The sequence below is a fragment of the Onychomys torridus genome, chromosome 9, assembly GCF_903995425.1.
Source record: "Onychomys torridus chromosome 9, mOncTor1.1, whole genome shotgun sequence".
Lineage (NCBI taxonomy): Eukaryota > Metazoa > Chordata > Mammalia > Rodentia > Cricetidae > Onychomys > Onychomys torridus.
This window is the reverse complement of record NC_050451.1, coordinates 102068931-102088021: the sequence shown is the minus strand read 5'-3', so window position 1 is coordinate 102088021 and position 19091 is coordinate 102068931. Positions and strand designations below refer to the sequence as shown.

Sequence of the window (19091 nt, the reverse complement as noted above, 5' to 3'; positions counted from 1 at the left end):
GGTTTTTTTTCTTGCAAGTCTTTCAAAACTTCTGCTTGGATGTGTATCCATCAAATGATTCTTTTCTGTCCAACAACTTCTTTGTTACTTGGTGACATATTTAGAGCAAATCTCATGCATTTCTAGTAATTGCACAAATGAATTCTGTAATTGCAGAGCTGTAATGTATTAGAAAGTGCTATCATTATTCCTCTGTTTTCTTGGTGTAATGTTATGAATAATAGTACCCAAGAATATATCTTAATCATTTCATTTTACTGTCATGGTTTTAAGTGTTTAAATTTCCTAATAGTATTGACGAGATATGAATGACTCAGTATATTCCAACTCAGGCTTTTGTTTCTTTTCCTGACATGTTTTTAGTATCCTTTGCTATTGATTTCCTTTACTAGAAAATATGTGCTTAGGTTTTGTAATATGAAGAGATTAAGGTGGCTGATTACTTGGTTCTTACTTTATCGCAGAGTTTATGAAACATGTCTCTTGGTTATGTGCATTCCAGTCTTTGCTTCTGTGGAAAATGCGAGCTTTACACTTGCATTTCAAAAAGAGAATTACAAGGCTTCTAAAGAGTAAAAAATGCCTGTCTGATGCTTGCCTTGAAAATAATACACAAATTCCATGAAATCTGCAAGGTCAACCACAGTTCTTGTACCTTTATTATACAAACTAAGCATTTTCAGGGTTTATATTTGTAGGCTTTTATTTCGTTATTGATTTGAAGGTTGTTTCCTCCTATTGCATTTATGCTGATAATGCAGAAGTCATGCAAACAGTTTTTAAAATAGTATTTGATGTAAATTTTGGAAATACATGAAAAAATTATACCATTACTCTCTCTATACACAGATCAGGTTAGAGAAAGTACAGAATCAAGCCATTCAAAGCAAGGAAAAAAGCATAATAGATCTTTTCCTTATGGAACTTGCCACTAACATCTCTTTGCATCTTCAAATCTACGATATTTTTTAGGATGCTATCTGTAAATAAAACAGCTTCACTCACCTTAAATATATAAAATTGTCGTTTCTGAAATAATTTTTATTATCACAAAAATTTCAAAACCTCAAGGAGCCATGCTTGGCATCGAGAACACATATATAAATGGCTTTACCTGCTTCTGTTTACAGTGATACAGTGATATAAGGCTACACACATATTTGCAAGTCACTGTTAGTCTTTTTTTTTTTTTTTTTTTTTTTTTTTGGTTTTTCAGGACAGGGTTTCTCTGTGTAGCTTTGTGCCTTTCTGGAACTCACTTGGTATCCCAGGCTGGCCTCAAACTCACAAAGATCTGCCTGCCTCTGCCTCGCAAGTGCTGGGATTAAAGGCGTGCACCACCATCCCTTGGCTCAGATTCCTTTCTTAACAGAAACATAATAGATAAGAATGTACCTAGTGCCACCAAGAAGGAAGAAAAAAAGACTTTCAGGGGAAATACTGAACAAGTTGAGGGGTGTCCAACCGACTTATATTTCTTCATTGGGTAGGGAACATTGATATGTGCCTGCAATTTTGGGTAATACAAAGCATAGTTTTCTAGTCATTTGTTGATGGACATTAGATTTGTGGGTTTTTTTTAACAATAGAAAAGTTAATAAATAAACATGTGAGTCATTGTTAGACAATTCATAAACATGTCTGGGGAGAGGATCTGTGGTGATATACTATGCACCCCAATAAAGCTTACCTGGGGATCAGAGGACAGAGCTAGTCATTAAATTAGACATAGGGGGTCAGGCAGTGGTGGCACACACCTTTGATCCTATCACTCAGGAGCCAGAGATCCCTCTGGACTTCTGTGAGTTCAAGACCACACTGGGCTACATGAGAGAAACAGAACCAGGCAGTGGTGGCACAGGGCCTTAATCCCAGGAAGTAATACGGCAGGACACAGAAAGGTATATAAGGCGTGAGGAAACAGGAACTCACTCTCTTGGGGCTGAGGATTTCATAGAGGTAAGCTAGTGGCTGGCTGTTCTGCTTCTCTGATCTCTCAGCTTTTACCCAAATATCTGGCTCTGAGATTTTTATTATAAGACCTTTTATGATTTGTGTTACAGGGATCAGCTGTGCATCTCAGATAAGGGTACCAACAAACACACTAAAGCATGCATTCTGCTCAAGTCCCTCCAGGTAAACTGATGTCTTTGATTAAAGCTACTTATAAGAGCATCAGCAAAGGGTTGTTTACAGGAACATGGACAAGTTATGAGTGTCTGTATAGAAAAGGGGAAATACTAGGGGATTTTTTTCTGTACACTGTGAATTCATGTTGTTCCCATCATTTAATAAATAAGCTACGTTGGTTTATGGCAATGCAGTTCAGAGGTGGGAAGTCCACGGAGAGAGACAGGAAAGAGAAAGACAGAGTCTGGAGATACACAAGCTACTGCCCAAGAAGAAGCAAAATGCTGGCAGACTGGCAATGCTGTGGCCACATGGCAACTTATAGATAAACAGAAACCAGTTAAGTTATAAGAGCTAGCTAGCAAGAAGCCTGCCATAGTCCATACAGTTCATAAATAATATAAGCCTCTGTGTGTTGACTTGGGTCTGAGCTGCTGCAGAACCATGAGTGAGAGAGATTTGTCCCAAACTGCAGGCTGGGCAGGACTGGAAAAACCTTATGGCTACAAATACCAATTCTGTCATTCAAAATAAATGAACATTTTTCGTTTGTTTAGAGTGGATTTAATTTCTCAAGTGATTGTACTTATTTTCATGTTTGTCCTTGAATATTTCAAGAATTGATATTACATAAAGTATTATTTTGTTTTAATGTTCAGTTCCATGCCAGGCTACAAATGCAATTCATTTTCCTATATTGGTATTTATTGCAGAACTTAACCTTCTTGATTTCATTTTTTTTTCTAGTGGCTTTTTACCAATTGCATCTGATTTTCTACCTAAACAACCATTTCATCTATAAATAGAGACAGTTTATTTTTGTATTTTATAACAATTTTGAATACATTTTAGTTATCAATCCTTTAGTTTCTCAACACAGCAGTTTCATCTCAAATATCTAAACTTGCATTCTTGGTGTGATAAGTGACTTTGAATTAATGAAATATTAATAATGATAGATAGATGATAGATGATTCAGTTTGCTCAAAATCATGTTTGTAGATTTAAGAGGAATATTTGTTTATGTTAATGGTAATATTCTATCCCCCCCCAATGGATTTTTTAGCTAGCTTCTTGCTTAGTTTCTTAAAAGTTTGAAGGGCTTTGTTATTGTTTTTTTGTAAATTACTGGTTGACTTTAACATTAAAGTCACATGAATTATATACATTCCATAGGGAAGAGTTGAACTAGTAATCAGCTTTCTTTACTATTCTTCTCACTACTGTTTGCTATATCTTCATCATCCATGAACAAAAATTCTATCTAGCTAGAGAATTATCAAATTAATTGATCTTCTTGTGGAAACAGATCTTATAATAACAGATTTTCTGCTGCTTCATGATGTGCTTATTTCTATTCAGTTCTTTTTACTTTTTTTCCCTTTTTCTACATTATTTGTATTTTGTTGTAAGTATACCTTTCATTGTTTTCAACAGTGTTTTATCTGAAGGTTCATTTACCAGCCTATGTTTTTTCTGATTTTGTAGTAATAATCTTTCACTTGGTTCTATTATGACAAGTATACTTATTTAAGTGAGTGAAGTATTTATTTTGTAATAAGATTAAGCACAATTCAATAAATAATATGTCATAAAATCTAGAAAATCCTTTTTATTCCAGTTCCTGGAATAATGAGCTGATGATGGTTACGGGTCTTCATATCTATTGTGAACTGCTTGGGTAGTGGCTCATCTCCTGCCCCTCTAGCTTTTCCCATCTCACAGCCTCTGGCTTTTCATTTTAATTCAAACTTTGTTGAAAGCACTTTAAATGTGCTTCATTCTGGTATTACAGGGTGAAGAAACCTGAGCTTCAAATTGTCATCTTCTTAGAAGGGAGTTTCACCAAAGTAGACAACTCTTTTTCTGAAAATTCCACATTTACATTATTCTTTTGAATATTCTTGATCATAAGTGTAATGATTACTTGAGCTTCCATTTGATAAGTCATACATGATTTTTGACTGAGTTCTTTGAGATTCAAAAACCATATTCTGATCCATTCTGTGTTTTTTGGGGCACCTTTCAATCTAGAGGGCAGAATTTGCATATGGACTCTCTAATTTCTGTTCTGCAAAAGTTTCTAAAGCAGAATTATAGTCTTTTTCATGGTATTCACACATCCCTTTCATTAGGATAGCTCTAGGATCATTTGGATTGAGTTCAAGAGACTTCTTTATGTCAGCAACACCATCACTAGGGTGTTGCAGGTCCTGATGCAGCAGCACCATTCCCAAGAGCCACTAAATCTTTGGCCTGAGGGCTTTCTACCTTGGTACCTAGCTCTGCCACTACCCAGCGGGAGAAATTTCTGAAGAAACATTAACAGAGCTTCTGTCCTCCACAGCCAATCAGCAGTTGCACAGCACATGGCTGAGGAACAGGAGCCCATCAACTATTTTGATGTATTGAAATCTCTAGCTGAAATCATGGCACAGACTTTCTGTTATTAACGTGTGATTAGTTGCATCTTCACATGTGGTAATATTTGATTGTTGGATGTATAGATATAAACACAATTGTAAATATGAATAGTCTTTGAGATCCACTGACCATTTCATCATTATGACAACACTGGGTGGGTTTTACTCTATAATCTTGTCTGATATTAACATAACGACTTGAAATATTTTTGCTAGTGTTATGGATAATTAATTGATGCATTTAAAACATTTATTTTTTGTAGCTGACATGTCTCTCTACTCTCTTGCGTTAATATTTTTGTTTTCTAGGTTTGTTTCAAACCCAGTCTCACTATTGAGCCCTAGCTGGTCTGAAACTCACTGTGTAGTCCAGGTTGCCTTTGAACTTCATATAATCTTCCTGGCCAAAATGATCATAGTAAATGTTCGACTCTATGAGACTATATTGTAAAGGACAAGCCCTGGATTATGTAAGGTGCATACACACAAATGGTAATAAATTACCAGGAGATGTGCTGTAGTTCCCTAAGACATCATGCTTGACAGCTGAGCTTAAGAGAACATCATTAGTACAATGAGCCATGGAAATGATCCCCATCTGATCTTCTCAATTCCCTTCACACACACCCATACTTAATTCTTAAAACAAACAAACAAACAAATAAAAAAACAAAAACAAAACTTTGAGCTTCTTTCTTAACAATCCAGAACTTAGTCCATACAAGTTTAGCTATTACTAGATTTTACAGTTTTAATTCAATCTCCTCATGCTTAGCCTTTATTTCATAGATCAAGTTATCTATTATGAAGAGTCACACATAACCAAGTTGAAATATATAAGACATAAACCTCAGACACATCAAAATAAAGCAATATAAACACATGAGGTATGTTATATTTGATTTAAAGTTTACTTTGAATTCTTTAAACTTTGAGTCTTTCTTACTTCAAGCCCATCAATATAGCAATGTGGTGTGCATAGGTGTGTGTGTGTGTGTGTGTGTGTGTGTGTGTGTGTGTGTGTGTATGGTATCCTATACTGTCTCATCCGGTTTACAGTACGTTCTCCAATTAATTTTTCCCAAGACATTCATGGCTCATCTTCTACTCCTCAAAATGGACAGTCAGTGTTTCTATCAAGTAGTCATATCAAAGTTTATCAGGTCTCTGTGTGACATTAGTTATTCACCAAAACAAAAACAAAAACCTAAGACCTCAGAAAGCTGTTAGTGCTGTGGATATTGCTCTGTGTAAATAAAGTTCTGATTGGCCAGTGGCCAGGCAGGAAGTATAGGCGGGACAAGAGAGAAGAGAATTCTGGGAAGTAGAAGGTTGGAGGGAGACACCGCCTACCACCGCCATGAAAAGCAACATGTAAAGATACTGGTAAGCCACAAGCCATGTGGCAAAGTATAGACTAACAGAAATGGGTTAATTTAAGATAGAAAAGGTAGATAACAAGCAGCCTGCCACGGCCATACAGTTTGTAAGCAATATAAGTTTTTGTGTGCTTTCTTGGTTGGGTCTGAGTGACTGTGGGACTGGCGGGTAAGAGAGATTTGTCCTGACTGGGCCAGGCAGAAAAACTCCAACTACAAATGGCGTCCAACGTGTTGGCACGAATTTCCACCTAAAACCTGAGAAAAAGATTCTGAAACGGAGCTAAAAACAGCTTCCTAGTTGTCTCTCTCAAGTTAGCGTCAGCCTGCCGGTTTGAGCTACTGTGGGAGGTTCCTGGCATGTGCGTCTGAACTGTAGCATGGTGCAAATGAGGAGTCTACAAGCAGCACTTTGCTCTGCTGCATGGTTGATTTAGCCTTTTGGAGTTTAAAAGAAAAAAAAAAAAAATGAGCTTCTGGGCTATGTGCTGCTTTGATAGAACTGCTTCTGATAGTTGATGGTACACATGGCTCCAGACCCAGACCTGGCGGTAAACTGTACCACCGCCATGTTGGGAAGCTGAGGTGGGTGGAGCCAGCAGCCACAGTGGCTTTTCAGTCTTACAAAGATGAATATTACACAGAGAATCTGTTTTGCCTTGTCTTTGGGATTTTTGACTACAGAGAAAGGTTTGATTGTAAAAGATGTTGAGTTAAACAAATATGTAAATTTTAAAGGTACCTTGAGTTCAAATTTTGGATATAAGGATATGTTGCTTTGGAAAAGAGTCTCTGCTTTTGCTTCCACAGAAAGCCAGAGGCTGTGGATTTGTTCCAGACTAAGATACATCAGGTTTGATCAGCCAAGACCACCTGAAAGGTCTCCGATGATACCATGGCCCAGATGATCCAACATCCAGAATGGTTTCAAGGCAACTGGCTCAGAGGTTTACCCTCATGGACTACTCCATAATCCTAAAATTTTCTTTGTGTCCCCGTAAGATACAGTGCCCCCCTCCAGCAGGAAGTAGTAAGAAAAACTATGCCCAAATTCCCAGCTGGCTTTGGAGATGGAATTGGCTCACTCCTTCTCTAAACCCAAGCACATTGTTAAAATAAAAAGTTAAGAGCTTCTTGTGTCCCAAATCAGAAGAGCCCTCTGGTGTGGGACAGAAAAACTACTATTTTATTTAAAACAGGTTGATTATAAGTGCCATCTCTTTCTAAAGATAAAAAGGGGATATGATATAGATATGATAGAATGAAAGGGTAAATTAATTAACTTACTTCTAAAAGAGCAACAACTCATTTAAAATGTTTTACATTGGTATAGATTTTAGTCTATTGATACAAACTTAAAGTTAATTTTGTTAGACTGTGTGTATATTTCTAATCATGTTTAAGGTATTTTGTTTGTATACCTCATTTTAAATTGAAATGGATAATTAAAAATAGATTAATGATTAGTCATCTATGATAATCATACTCATAGCCATGTTAGTTAAGTCTTCTAAATATACATAGAGATATTTCAGATAGATAGGTAATCTTCAAATACTTCAAAGGCCTACAGAATATGGCATTTAAAATACTTTTAAAATTTGGACTTTCTGGACAGTGAGACATGGTTGCTCCTGGCAGCACCAATTTACTTCAGAGAGGAGGATGGGCATTGAAGACACTTCATATCTTATCTTCAACTTGGCAAAAATAGCCCTTTGTGCAAGAAACTGTTCTTGCCTGGACTGCTTGATCGACTGGACATGCAGGACCTATAGAAAGGTGACCACTAAACTTTGCTTGACAAAATGGTCCTTCAGGTTCCTGCTCCGCAGAGGAAACTGCCAGACATTCTACAGGACATTGAGAGAAGTGACCGAGAGACTCTAGCCCTGTGGGCTGAAGACAAATGCCCCAACTTTACAAAGGAACATTAGGTGACTGTCCAGGCTGCCAGCTGTCTCTGTCTACTCTTGCAAGACTCCTGAAAAATGTTTACACCCTTCTCCCGGTTCTCAGGAAATATTATATCCTTCTGAGGTCTTTGATGTGGTTGAAGACTAGATAGTTATAATTTCCTCAGTTATGATACAAGATAAGTTAGATATAAAACCTTAGACTCACAAATACAAGATAGGATATCTTCTTTAATATTGTAACTGTAATTCTTGCTAGATAATTGTTTTGTTATATGTAATTGTACTATGTAAAAGTTAAAACCTTCCTTTAAAAAAAAGAAAAGGGGAAGTGCTGTGGATATCGCTCTGTATAAATAAAGTTCTGATTGGCCAGTGGCCAGGCAGGAAGTATAGGCGGGACAAGAGAGAAGAGAATTCTGGGAAGTAGAAGGTTGGAGGGAGACACCGCCTATCACCGCCATGAAAAGCAACATGTAAAGACATTGGTAAGCCACAAGCCATGTGGCAAAGTATAGACTAACAGAAATGGGTTAATTTAAGATAGAAAAGGTAGATAACAAGCAGCCTGCCACGGCCATACAGTTTGTAAGCAATATAAGCTTTTTGTGTTTCTTGGTTGGGTCTGAGTGACTGTGGGACTGGCGGGTAAGAGAGATTTGTCCTGACTGGGCCAGGCAGAAAAACTCCAACTACAGTTATTCTTAGATTATATTCCCTAATACAATAGGTGCAACTTAAATTCACCAAAGAAACAAGATTTTCATGCCAAAGTCTATGACATAACACCTTCATCTGTCATTACTGTACTCAGTTCTCCCAGCTATAGGTCTTATCTTGTACTTGCCATCCAGGGAAACATACCTAAAACTTGCTTCCATGCATTCTTCTGGAGGGCAGGTACATATAAATGAGACTAGCCTCAACTGCTATGATCCACTCTCCCATCACTGAAATTGATACAGTGGATCCTAATATTCAACACAAACTCTTCCAGGTCTAGGGTCTCTGGTCTACAAAAACACACATCAGCTTAGATAGTTCAAGATTTATCTTTTAAAACCTGATTGTTGGTCAGCTTTGAAGACTTTTGGAATGGTTAGTATTTGGGCAACCTATCCTGTAGTGGGTGGCAGCCATCCCAGTCTTGGCCTGGAAGTACCAACCCCCATTGAGGCTTTGGTAATGGTCACTCCCACAAGGCAGGGCTGAGGGAGGAAGCTGAAGACCCAGGATCAAGAGAAGAGGCTTCTCTTGGTTCTGGGACCCTGGATTCTGGAGCTAGACCAAGCAGACTTCTCCAGAGAACACTGCCGGGACTATGCCATACCTTTCCCAGACCCTGCAACCTATCCCTTCATTTGTAAGTTACCCCACAAAATAAACCTCCCTTTTAACAACGTGGAGTGGTCTTAATAATTTCGCCAATACTATCCCTACTAAAGTTCTTTATCCCTGGAATATTAGAAGGTTCAGGAACTCTATTATTTCTTTTTTCTGGGACTATTTTAAAGCCATATCCCTATGTCCTTTCAGTGATATCTTTATGGAAATGTAAAACAGTGTGGATTAGTATCAATGGCTACTGAGGAACATTCCTTAAAACTTGTATTTTTTTCTAAATTGGAGTTTTACTAAAGAAGATGTGAAAAATTATAATAACCACCCTGTATTCAAGTTGACTTTGGAATCTCTGATGCTTAAAGTCATAGAATAATTTCCATTAAAAACAACTACAATAAAAACTCTTAAGACTAGACCCTTTAGAGAGTGCCACTGGTTTTCCATAGACTCTGTTAATTCTGAGTTTTCTGCTCCCAAATGAAATCATTTTCTTAGAGTGTATCTTTTTGAGGATCAGAATAGAGGTTATTGGATTTATGCTCATGCTCTGCCATTTCTCCATTATCAATTTGGAAAGAATGGTGGAGTGCATTTAGCTAGTTTGAAGATAAGACTCTTATTGAGGCTTTTGACTATATAACATAGTACAACTGTGAGTAAGAGAGCAAAACATCACAACCTTTCAATTACAACCATCTCATTTTTCAGGGAACACAGCACAAAAAGACCACTAAAGACCATTATCATTCACATTTGATACTAAACTACATGAGTCCAAGGGTGTATGTAGTACAAAGCTTTTATTTAGCCCTTTCTATCACCTCATTTCAGTCTCTATACTGGGATCCTAAAACTTTTTACTACTTGGACCTTCCCATTCCTCATTCTTTTATCTCCTTGTGGTCTATACGGAATACTGATTTCATCTTGCTTATCACTAGTTAGCTGGGTTGCTGGCCAAGATTTTCTCTTACCTCAGAGAGAATAGCTTTAAAAGATGAAGTACTGTTGAGTAGATTAATAGGATTTTTATGTCTTTCCCCCCAGGAAAGTAATGAAATAACATTATAGTTAAAGAATTGTCATGAGGCTCTCTGCTTCTCCCTGTTCCAGAGACAGCCGCATCCTTCCATGCAGTGCCAACCTCGTTTCTGAGACACGATGGTGAAGGTCGGAGTGAACAGATTTGGCCGAATTGGACGCCTGGTTGCCAGGTCTGCCTTCCAGTCTGGCAAAATTGACATTGTTGCCATCAATGACCCCTTCATTGACCTCAACTACATGGTCTACATGTTCTAGTATGACTCTACCCATGCCAAATTCAGCGGTATAGTCAAGGCTGAAACGGGAAGCTTGTCATCAACGGGAAGCCCATCACCATCTTCCAGTAGCGAGATCCTGCCAACATCAAGTGGGGTAAGGCTGGTGCCGAGTACGTTGTGGAGTCCACTGGTATCGTCACCACCATGGAGAAGGCTGGGGCCCACTTGAAGGGTGGGGCCAAAAGGGTCATCATCTCCGCCCCTTCTGCTGACGCCCCCATGTTTGTGATGGGTGTGAACCATGAGAAGTACAACTCACTCAAGATTGTCAACAATGCTTCCTGCACCACCAACTGCTTAGCCCCCCTGACCAAGGTCATCCATGACAACTTTGGCATTGTGGAAGGACTCATGACCACAGTCCATGCCATCACTGCGACCCAGAAGACTGTGGATTGCTCCTCTGGGAAGCTGTGGCATGATGGCCGTGGGGCTGCCCAGAACATCATCCTTGCATCCACCAGTGCTGCCAAGGCTGTGGGCAAGGTCATGCCAGAGCTGAATGGGTAGCTCACGGGCATGGCCTTCCGTGTTCCTACCCCCAAGGTGTCTGTCGTGGATCTGACATGCTGCCTGCAGAAACTTGCCAAGTATGATGACATCAAGAAGGTGGTGAAGCAGGCGTCGGAGGGGCCACTAAAGGGCATCCTGGGCTACACTGAGGACCAGGTTGTCTCCTGCGACTTTAACAGCGACCCCCACTCCTCCACCTTCCATGCTGGGGCTTGCATTGCTCTCAATGACAACTTTGTGAAGCTCATTTCCTGGCACGACAATGAATTTGGCTACAGCAACAGGGTGGTGGACCTCATGGCCTACATGGCCACCAAGGAGTAAGAAGACCACCCTGGACCACCCACCCCAGCAAGGACAGCAAGAGAGACCTTCTGCTGCTCAGCAGTTCCTGTCCTATCTCAGCCCCCGATATTGATCATCTCCCTCACCGTTTCCATCCCAGACCCCCAGAACAACAGGGGGGGGGGGCTTAGGGAGCCCTACTCTATTGAACACCACCAATAAAGTTCACGGCACCCATCAAAAAAAAAAAAAGAATTGTCATGAAAGACAGTTGTTTTGCCTCGTGATTATTACCTCATAGATAATGAATGTTCAATAATCTTTTATTATATAATTGTTGCTATAATTCTACTGTTGTAATCCAAGTATGTATTTTACATGAGTATATATACATATTTTGATGTGAACCCTATTGAATTCAAAACACATTTAAGGGACTTAGGGCATATAAAATGTATTAAAGATTTTATTTCTGTGTTTGTCATTTTTTTTTTTTTTTGTCTAGTCCATTTATATTTGACAAGTTCAGAGAAAATAATTCCATTATTTATCCTATTTTGGTAAGTCCAAAATTTACCTGATTCACTTTCTATCCTAACATATTACTAATAGAACTGTCTTATAACACCTTTTGTATTTGTACACTTAAACCTCATTGTTTTAACATCTCCTTTTGAGATAAAGTCATGACTTCATCTACTTTATTGCAGATTCATCATAATCTGAGGAGGATAACTTTTAGATTGTATTTTTCCCTACTAGAACTGTTAGTTTGCCAGAAAATAAAAATGGTAGTTTGTAGCGTGAATCTTAAAGGTACTTATTTATAAAATCAAACCTGAGGTCAGCTATTGGGATGAATGCTGGAAGATCAGAGAAGCAGAACAAGCCACAGCTACCTCACCTGGCCAGTTCCCTAGCTGATCCTGTTTCCTCAGACTAGATGCTTCTGAGTCCTCATCAAAATGGATCTCAGCTGAACTGTGCTGCTCAAAAGCCTAAAAGCTTAACAAGCCAAATCCGTCTAGTTTCTGGCCCTTATATACCTTTCTGCTTTCTACCATCACTCCCTGGGATTAAAGGCTCACTTTTTGGGATTAAAGGGGTGAGTCACCATGCTTGGCTCTATCCTTGAACAGATGGATTTCTGCCTCTGGAATGCCAGGATTAAAGGCGTGTGCTACCACTGCCTATCCTCATGTTTAACATTGTGGCTGTTCTGTCTCTGACCCCAGATAAGTTTATTATGGTGCACAATATTTGGGGGAACACAATACGACCACAGTAGTTTTTTTTTTTTCCTCTCCTGTTTCTTAATAAGAGATTTTCTATTCGTTTTACATATCAACAACTGATTCCCCTGTCTTCTCTCCTCCCACTCCCCACCAGGCTTACCCCCTAGCCCACCACTCCATTCCCACCTCCTCTGTGGTGGTATTGTGTTCCACAAAATATTGTGCACTCTAATAAACTTATCTGGGGTCAGAGAACAGAACAGCCACTGGATATAGAGGCAAGAAAATGGTGGCATACACACTTTTAATCTTATCACTTGGGAGGCAGAGATCCATCTGGATTTCTCTGAGTTTAAAGCCACACTGGTACCTGCCAGGCATGGTTACTTATGCCTTTAATCCCACAAAGTGAGCCTTTAATCCCAGGAAGTGATTATAGAAAGCAGAATGGTATATAAAGCATGAAAACCAGGAAGCCTGGTTAAGCTTTTAGGTTTTTGAGCAGCAGTTCAGCTGAGACCCATTCAGATGAGGAAACAGGATCAACTGAGGAACTGCCTCACCCCCAGTTTACTCATGTAGATCTCATCCATTTCTCTGTCACTGGATGATCCCTGTGTCTTTCCTAGGGTCCTCTTTACTAGCTAGCCTCCCTGGATCTGTGAGTTGCAGTCTGGTTATCCTTTGCTTTACCTATAGTATTCACTTATGAATGAGACATACTGTGTTTGTCTTTTTGAGTCTGGGTTATCTCACTCAGGATGGTATTTTCTAGTTCCATCCATTTGCCTACAAACTTTGGGATGTCATTGTTTTCCTCTGCTGAGTAGTACTCCATTGTGTATATGTACCACATTTTCTTTACACATTCTTCAGTTGAGGGCCATTAGGTTGTTTCCAGGTTCTGACTATTACAAATAATGCTGCTATGAACATAGTTGAACATGTTTCCTTGTGGTATGATTGAGCATTCCTTGTGGATGTATGTGCTCAAGAGTAGTATAGCTGGGTCTTGAGGGAGATTGATTCCCAATTTTCTGAGAAGTTGCCATACTGATTTCCAAAGTGGCTGTACAAATTTGTATTCCCACCAAAGTGTAGGAGTGTTTCCCTTGCTCCACAACATAAGCTGTGTTTCTATCCTCTCCAACGTAAGCTGTCTCCAGTGTTTTTGATCTTAGCCATTCTGACAGGTGTAGGATGGTATCTCAAAGTCATTTTGATTTGCATATCTCTGATAACTAAGGATGTTGAGCAATTCCTTAAATGTCTTTCAGATATTTTGAGCTTCTTCTGTTGAGAATTTTCTGTTTAGCTCTATAGCCCAAGTGGATAAAAGACCTCAACATAAATCCTGTTACTCTGAACCTGATAGAAGAGAAAGTAGGAAGTAGTCTTGAATACATTGGCACTGGAGATCACCTTTTCATTATAACACCAGTAGCACAGACATTAAGAGAGCAACAATTAACAAATGGTACCTCTTGAAACTGAGAAGCTTCTGTAGGGCAAAGGACATGGTCAATAAAACAAAATGACACCCTACAGAATGGGGAAAGATCTTTACCAACCCCACATCTGACAGAGGACTGATATCCAGAATATATAAAGAACTCAAGAAACTAGACATCAAAATACCTAACAGTCCAATTGATAAATGGTAGTTTGTTGTTGTTGTTGTTGTTGTTGTTGTTTTTCTTCTGGAGCTGAGGACCAAACCCAGGGCCTTGTGCTTGCTAGGCAAGCACTCTACCACTGAGCTAAATCCCCAGAAAAATGGTAGTTTTTAATCCTGCATGCTCCTTACTGAATCAAATACTTGGGAGTCAATGCTTAGATTTTTTTGGTTTGATAACTTCTTTGGATGTTTGATATACACTCAGGCTTAAGAATCATTGTTTTAGACAATGAGAAAATTGAAAAGAATATTTAGCTTAGGAATTGGGTTTTGTAGATTAATGTTGGTTTTAAGACATTTTTCTTCTATAGTTGAAGAAATATATAACAAGCAAAAAGGTAATAGATGACTCTAAGTTCCATGTTGTCTAAATGTTCATGGATGATAAATTAAAAAATAGAAAAGATGGTGTTCAACTTACCCAGTCAACTACAGTGATTCCTGCTCTTACCAAATTTTCTATTCCATGTTATAAAGCAGTTGATACACAAACTGTTTCAATTCAGAAGAACACATTTATCTCTAGTAGACCAGACAATTAACTTTCCTTTGTTTTTATTTCTGTCCCCTTTAACTTCTCAGGTATTGTCACAGCTACTAGAAATGAGATAAGAGTGGTTTTCTGTTACTCTGCCTCATTCCCTGTTCCTTGAATGTTCCCATTAACTCTTGTTAATAGCATTTCTTTAAAACTCTTGTGGTTACAATCATTATGGAAGAGTTATGCAAATATGCAATATTAAACTTCATGACCTGTCACAAACATTGATATGAAAATACTCAATAAAATACTGGCAAGTGTTCTTGGATCCAAGAACTAATCAAGAAGATCATCCACCATGATCAAGAAGGCTTTAGCCCAGAGATTCAGGGATGATTCAACACACACACACACAAAATTGTCAATGTAATCCACCACATAAATCAAATGAAAGGAAAAAAATCCACATGATCATCCTATTAGATGCTGAAACAGGCTTCAACAAAATCCATACCTATAGTCACCTGGTTTTAAATAAAGAAATCAGAAATATACAACAACAACAAAAAAGAAAGCATATTTAACGAGTAGTACTGATCTCACTGGATGTCAGCATGGAGAAGAGTGAAAATAGATCCATGCGTGTCACCCTGCACAAACTCATGTCCAAGTGGATGAAGGACCTCAACATAAAACTAGATACACTGAGCCAGATAGAAGAGAAAGTGGGCAATAGCCTTCCATACATGGTACAGGAGAAAACTTCCTGAATAAAACACCAATTGTGCAGGTATTAAGATAAAAAATTAATCTTTTCTTGGTAGGAAATTTGCAAACTAAACATAACATTGCCATTTTAATAGAAAAAAAAAACTAAAATGTTCTAGATCTGATGAAACTGAATAGATTCTATAAGCAAAGGATACTGTCAAAAGGTCAAAATGGCAGTCTAAAGAATGGGGAAAGAGCCAAGACTCTCCTGGGGATTCATTTAAACCTGGTGGATTCAGTACAGGCAGGTCCAGTCCCCTCTTTCCAGGCTGAGCAAAGTGTCCCTGTGTAAGCCCAAGGTTCCAAACAGCCAGCTCATGCACTAAGGACAGGTCTGGGTCCCACTGCCTGGGTGCCTCTCAAACAGTTCAAGGTATTCAATTGACTCACTTATCCAGAGGGCCTGATCCAGCTGGGGGCTCTACAGCTTTTGGTTAATAATTCATGTGTTTCCATTAGTTTGGCTATTTGTCCCTGTGCTTTTCCAATCTTGGTCTCAACAATTCACACGCTTATAGTTCCTCCTCTTTCTCAACAATTGGACTCTTGGAGCTCCACCTGGGACCTGGCTGAGGATCTCTGCATCCACTTCCAGCATGACAGTTAGGGTGTTTGGCCATCTGATCACCAGACTAGGTCAGATCAGGCTTTCTCTCGACCATTGCCAGTAGTCTACAATGGATGTATCATTGTGGATTTCTGGGCCCTCTCTAGCACTTTGCTTTTTCCTGTTCTCATGTGGTCTTCATTTATCATGGTCTGTTATTCCTTGGTCTCCCTTTCTGTTCTTGATCCAGCTGGGAACTCCTGGAGGGGCTGGGGGAAGGTGGGGCAGGGGTGGGAGGGGGGAGGACAGGGGAACCCATGGCTGATGTGTAAAATTAAAACACAAATATAATAATAAAAAAAGATAAAAAAATATTGAGAAAAAATTATTCATATTATCATCAACACTTTTTAATCATTTTGTTAATAGCAATTTGCTGTGACTTTGATATAATATTTTGATCATATTGAGCAATTCCAACTTCATTGAGCATTTTTATGATTGTGGATCTTGACTGGAAGTAAAATATTCAAATAATTTATGAAAAAAATGGGAAAAGATATTCAGCAACCCCACATCTGACAGAGGCTGATTTCCAAAATATATGAAGAATTCAAGAAACTAGCTATCAACAAACCAAATAATCCATTAAATAAATGGGACAGAGGACTACTTTTATTGTGCCCCAGAGGTATTTTTGTGTTGTGTTTCATTTTAATTTAACTCTAGGATTTAAAAAAATTTCTTCTTTGACCCATTCATCATTCAATAATATGTTGTTTAATCTCAGTGAGCTTATTTAATTACTGGTGATTCATTTGTTTTGTTTATGTATTGTTTTACTATTTATTGTATTATGGTAGACTGAATAAATGAATTTGTTTCTATTTTTCTTAATTTGTTAGTGTGTGTGTGTGTGTGTGTGTGTGTGTGTGTGTGTGTGTGTGTATCCCAGTTTGTGGTCTATTTTAGAGGAACTGTCATGGGCGACTGAGTAAAATACATATTCTTTGTTGTTTAGGCAGAATATTCTGTAGATAATAATTAGATACTTGTGATGTATGATGTCACTTACTTCTGATTTTTCTTTGTTTACTTTTTGTCCAGATGGCCTGCCTAATGCAGAAAATAGGATGTTGAAATCACAATTGAAGTAGAGTGAATCTGTGTCTTTAAGATTATTAGGCATTTTATGGAATTAGGAGAGTACTATCCTCCTGTTTAATTATTCCCTTCATATCTTCTGTTTAGCTTTAGTTTGAAGTCTGTTTTATCAGATATTAGGATAGCAACACCATCTCCCTTCCTGGAACAATTTCCATCCTATTGTCTTGTAAGTTAAGAGGAGATTTTGTAGACAACAGAGAAAAATGTTAGTTCATATTGCTTTTATGAGCTCTCTCTGATCATAGACCATTAAAAGAAGGACTTTATTAGTATAATTTGAGAGAAATATGACTGTGGATCACTTCTTGCACTTTTTTTGTGGGATTATGAATTTCCAGTATACTACTATAATAATAATAATAATAATAATTATTATTATTATTATTATTATTATTACCCAAGACTTATACTTCCAAATTATATAATTTTTCATAATGTCTGTATTTATATTTTAATACAATAGAAATATATGTTTTCTTTTTCCTTTTAATACGGGGCTTATTTTTATTTAAACACTATTCATTACAAGTAACCTGTAGTGCTGTATAGCCTCTCTGGACCTTCTGAATTTAGTATCTGCATCTTAGTAACAATCTACACCATGACCCCAGACAAAATATAGCTATACATTTTAAAAATAAGGCCTACATCCTCTTTACTTTATCATCAGTTCCTTTTTATTGTGTTTGTGATTTTTTGAGTCTGAATAATTTAATATATATTGCATACTTACATATTGCATAGTTACATATTAATTATAAAATGAGTTAAATGTGTAACTGAAAAGATCATTGGCATTTTAGATTAAATTCTAATTTAATTAAAAAGGCAAAGCTATATTATTATTTAGCTTAAAAGTAGTTAATTAAGTCTTATTTTACCTTTGGTCACTGAGTTGAGTGTTAGAAAGTTTTAAAGATGTGTTAGGAAATTTGCAAACCAAACATAACATTGCCATTTTAAAACAAGAAAAACTAAAATGTTCTAGAGAAATATTCTATTATAGTAAATCAGATGATCCAAATCGATTGAAATGAAAATCTATTGACAGAAAACTATTTTAGGAGTGAACAGCTGTTGAAGTCAGCTGTTACAATATAAATAAAACAAGCCAAACCATAAGAGTAGAATATTTGAAATTTTGGAATGTAATTATGCCATCTGGAAATAGACTAATCAGAGAATAGAGATTTGAAGAAAAGAAAACCATAAATAATTTACAAAAACAATAAGACAAATGCGTTTTCTGTGCCCTATATCTCACTGCTCATTGTCCCCAGGAACATTGTGCTGTGTCTATTTCTATGATGGTCTGTTTCTCCTTTACTCTTAATCTCTTTTAAACTCATGTAGTTGGTCATTTGCTAATATGTGCTTTTAATGAACAAACTGGATTCTAATTTATAATCTAGGTTCAACATCCATAAATCAAGTCCTGAAACAAACCATGCACAGACATTTTCAATGCTAGTTTTTGTACAAGCTGATCTTCTAGAACAAAGAGCTCTGTGGAGGGGACAGGAGTACTGGAGAGTGGGAAACAGACAGAGACAGAAAGAAAGAGAAGGCTGTTATATACTCCTTTATACTAATTTCTAAAAACTCTCCTTCATGTTTAAGCTCGAGAGTGCTGAGGAACATGCCAAAAAACAAGTGAAACACTACCATATTTATTCATATGAATCAAGGAAAAATGTGACTATGACTTTAATGTATTACTACCTCAATGGATATATTTTGTAACTTCCTAATGCCTGACACATCACCTAGAGCAGCCATGCTACTCAGTACACAAACTCTCCAGTAACTCTTTGTGTAAATACCTGAGACCCATCCCTCAAGAGTGAGCCGACCCCTGACACTGCCTGGAGTCCTAGAGACATAGGATAGAACCAAACAC

At 37.8% G+C, this 19091-nt stretch overlaps 2 pseudogenes; one reads left to right on the top strand and one right to left on the bottom strand.

The window, feature by feature from the left end:
* Positions 1-3693: 3693 nt before the first annotated feature.
* LOC118590803 lies at positions 3694-4361 on the bottom strand (annotated as a pseudogene).
* Positions 4362-10309: 5948 nt separating this feature from the next.
* Positions 10310-11351, top strand: LOC118591239 (annotated as a pseudogene).
* The last annotated feature ends 7740 nt before the right edge of the window (positions 11352-19091 follow it).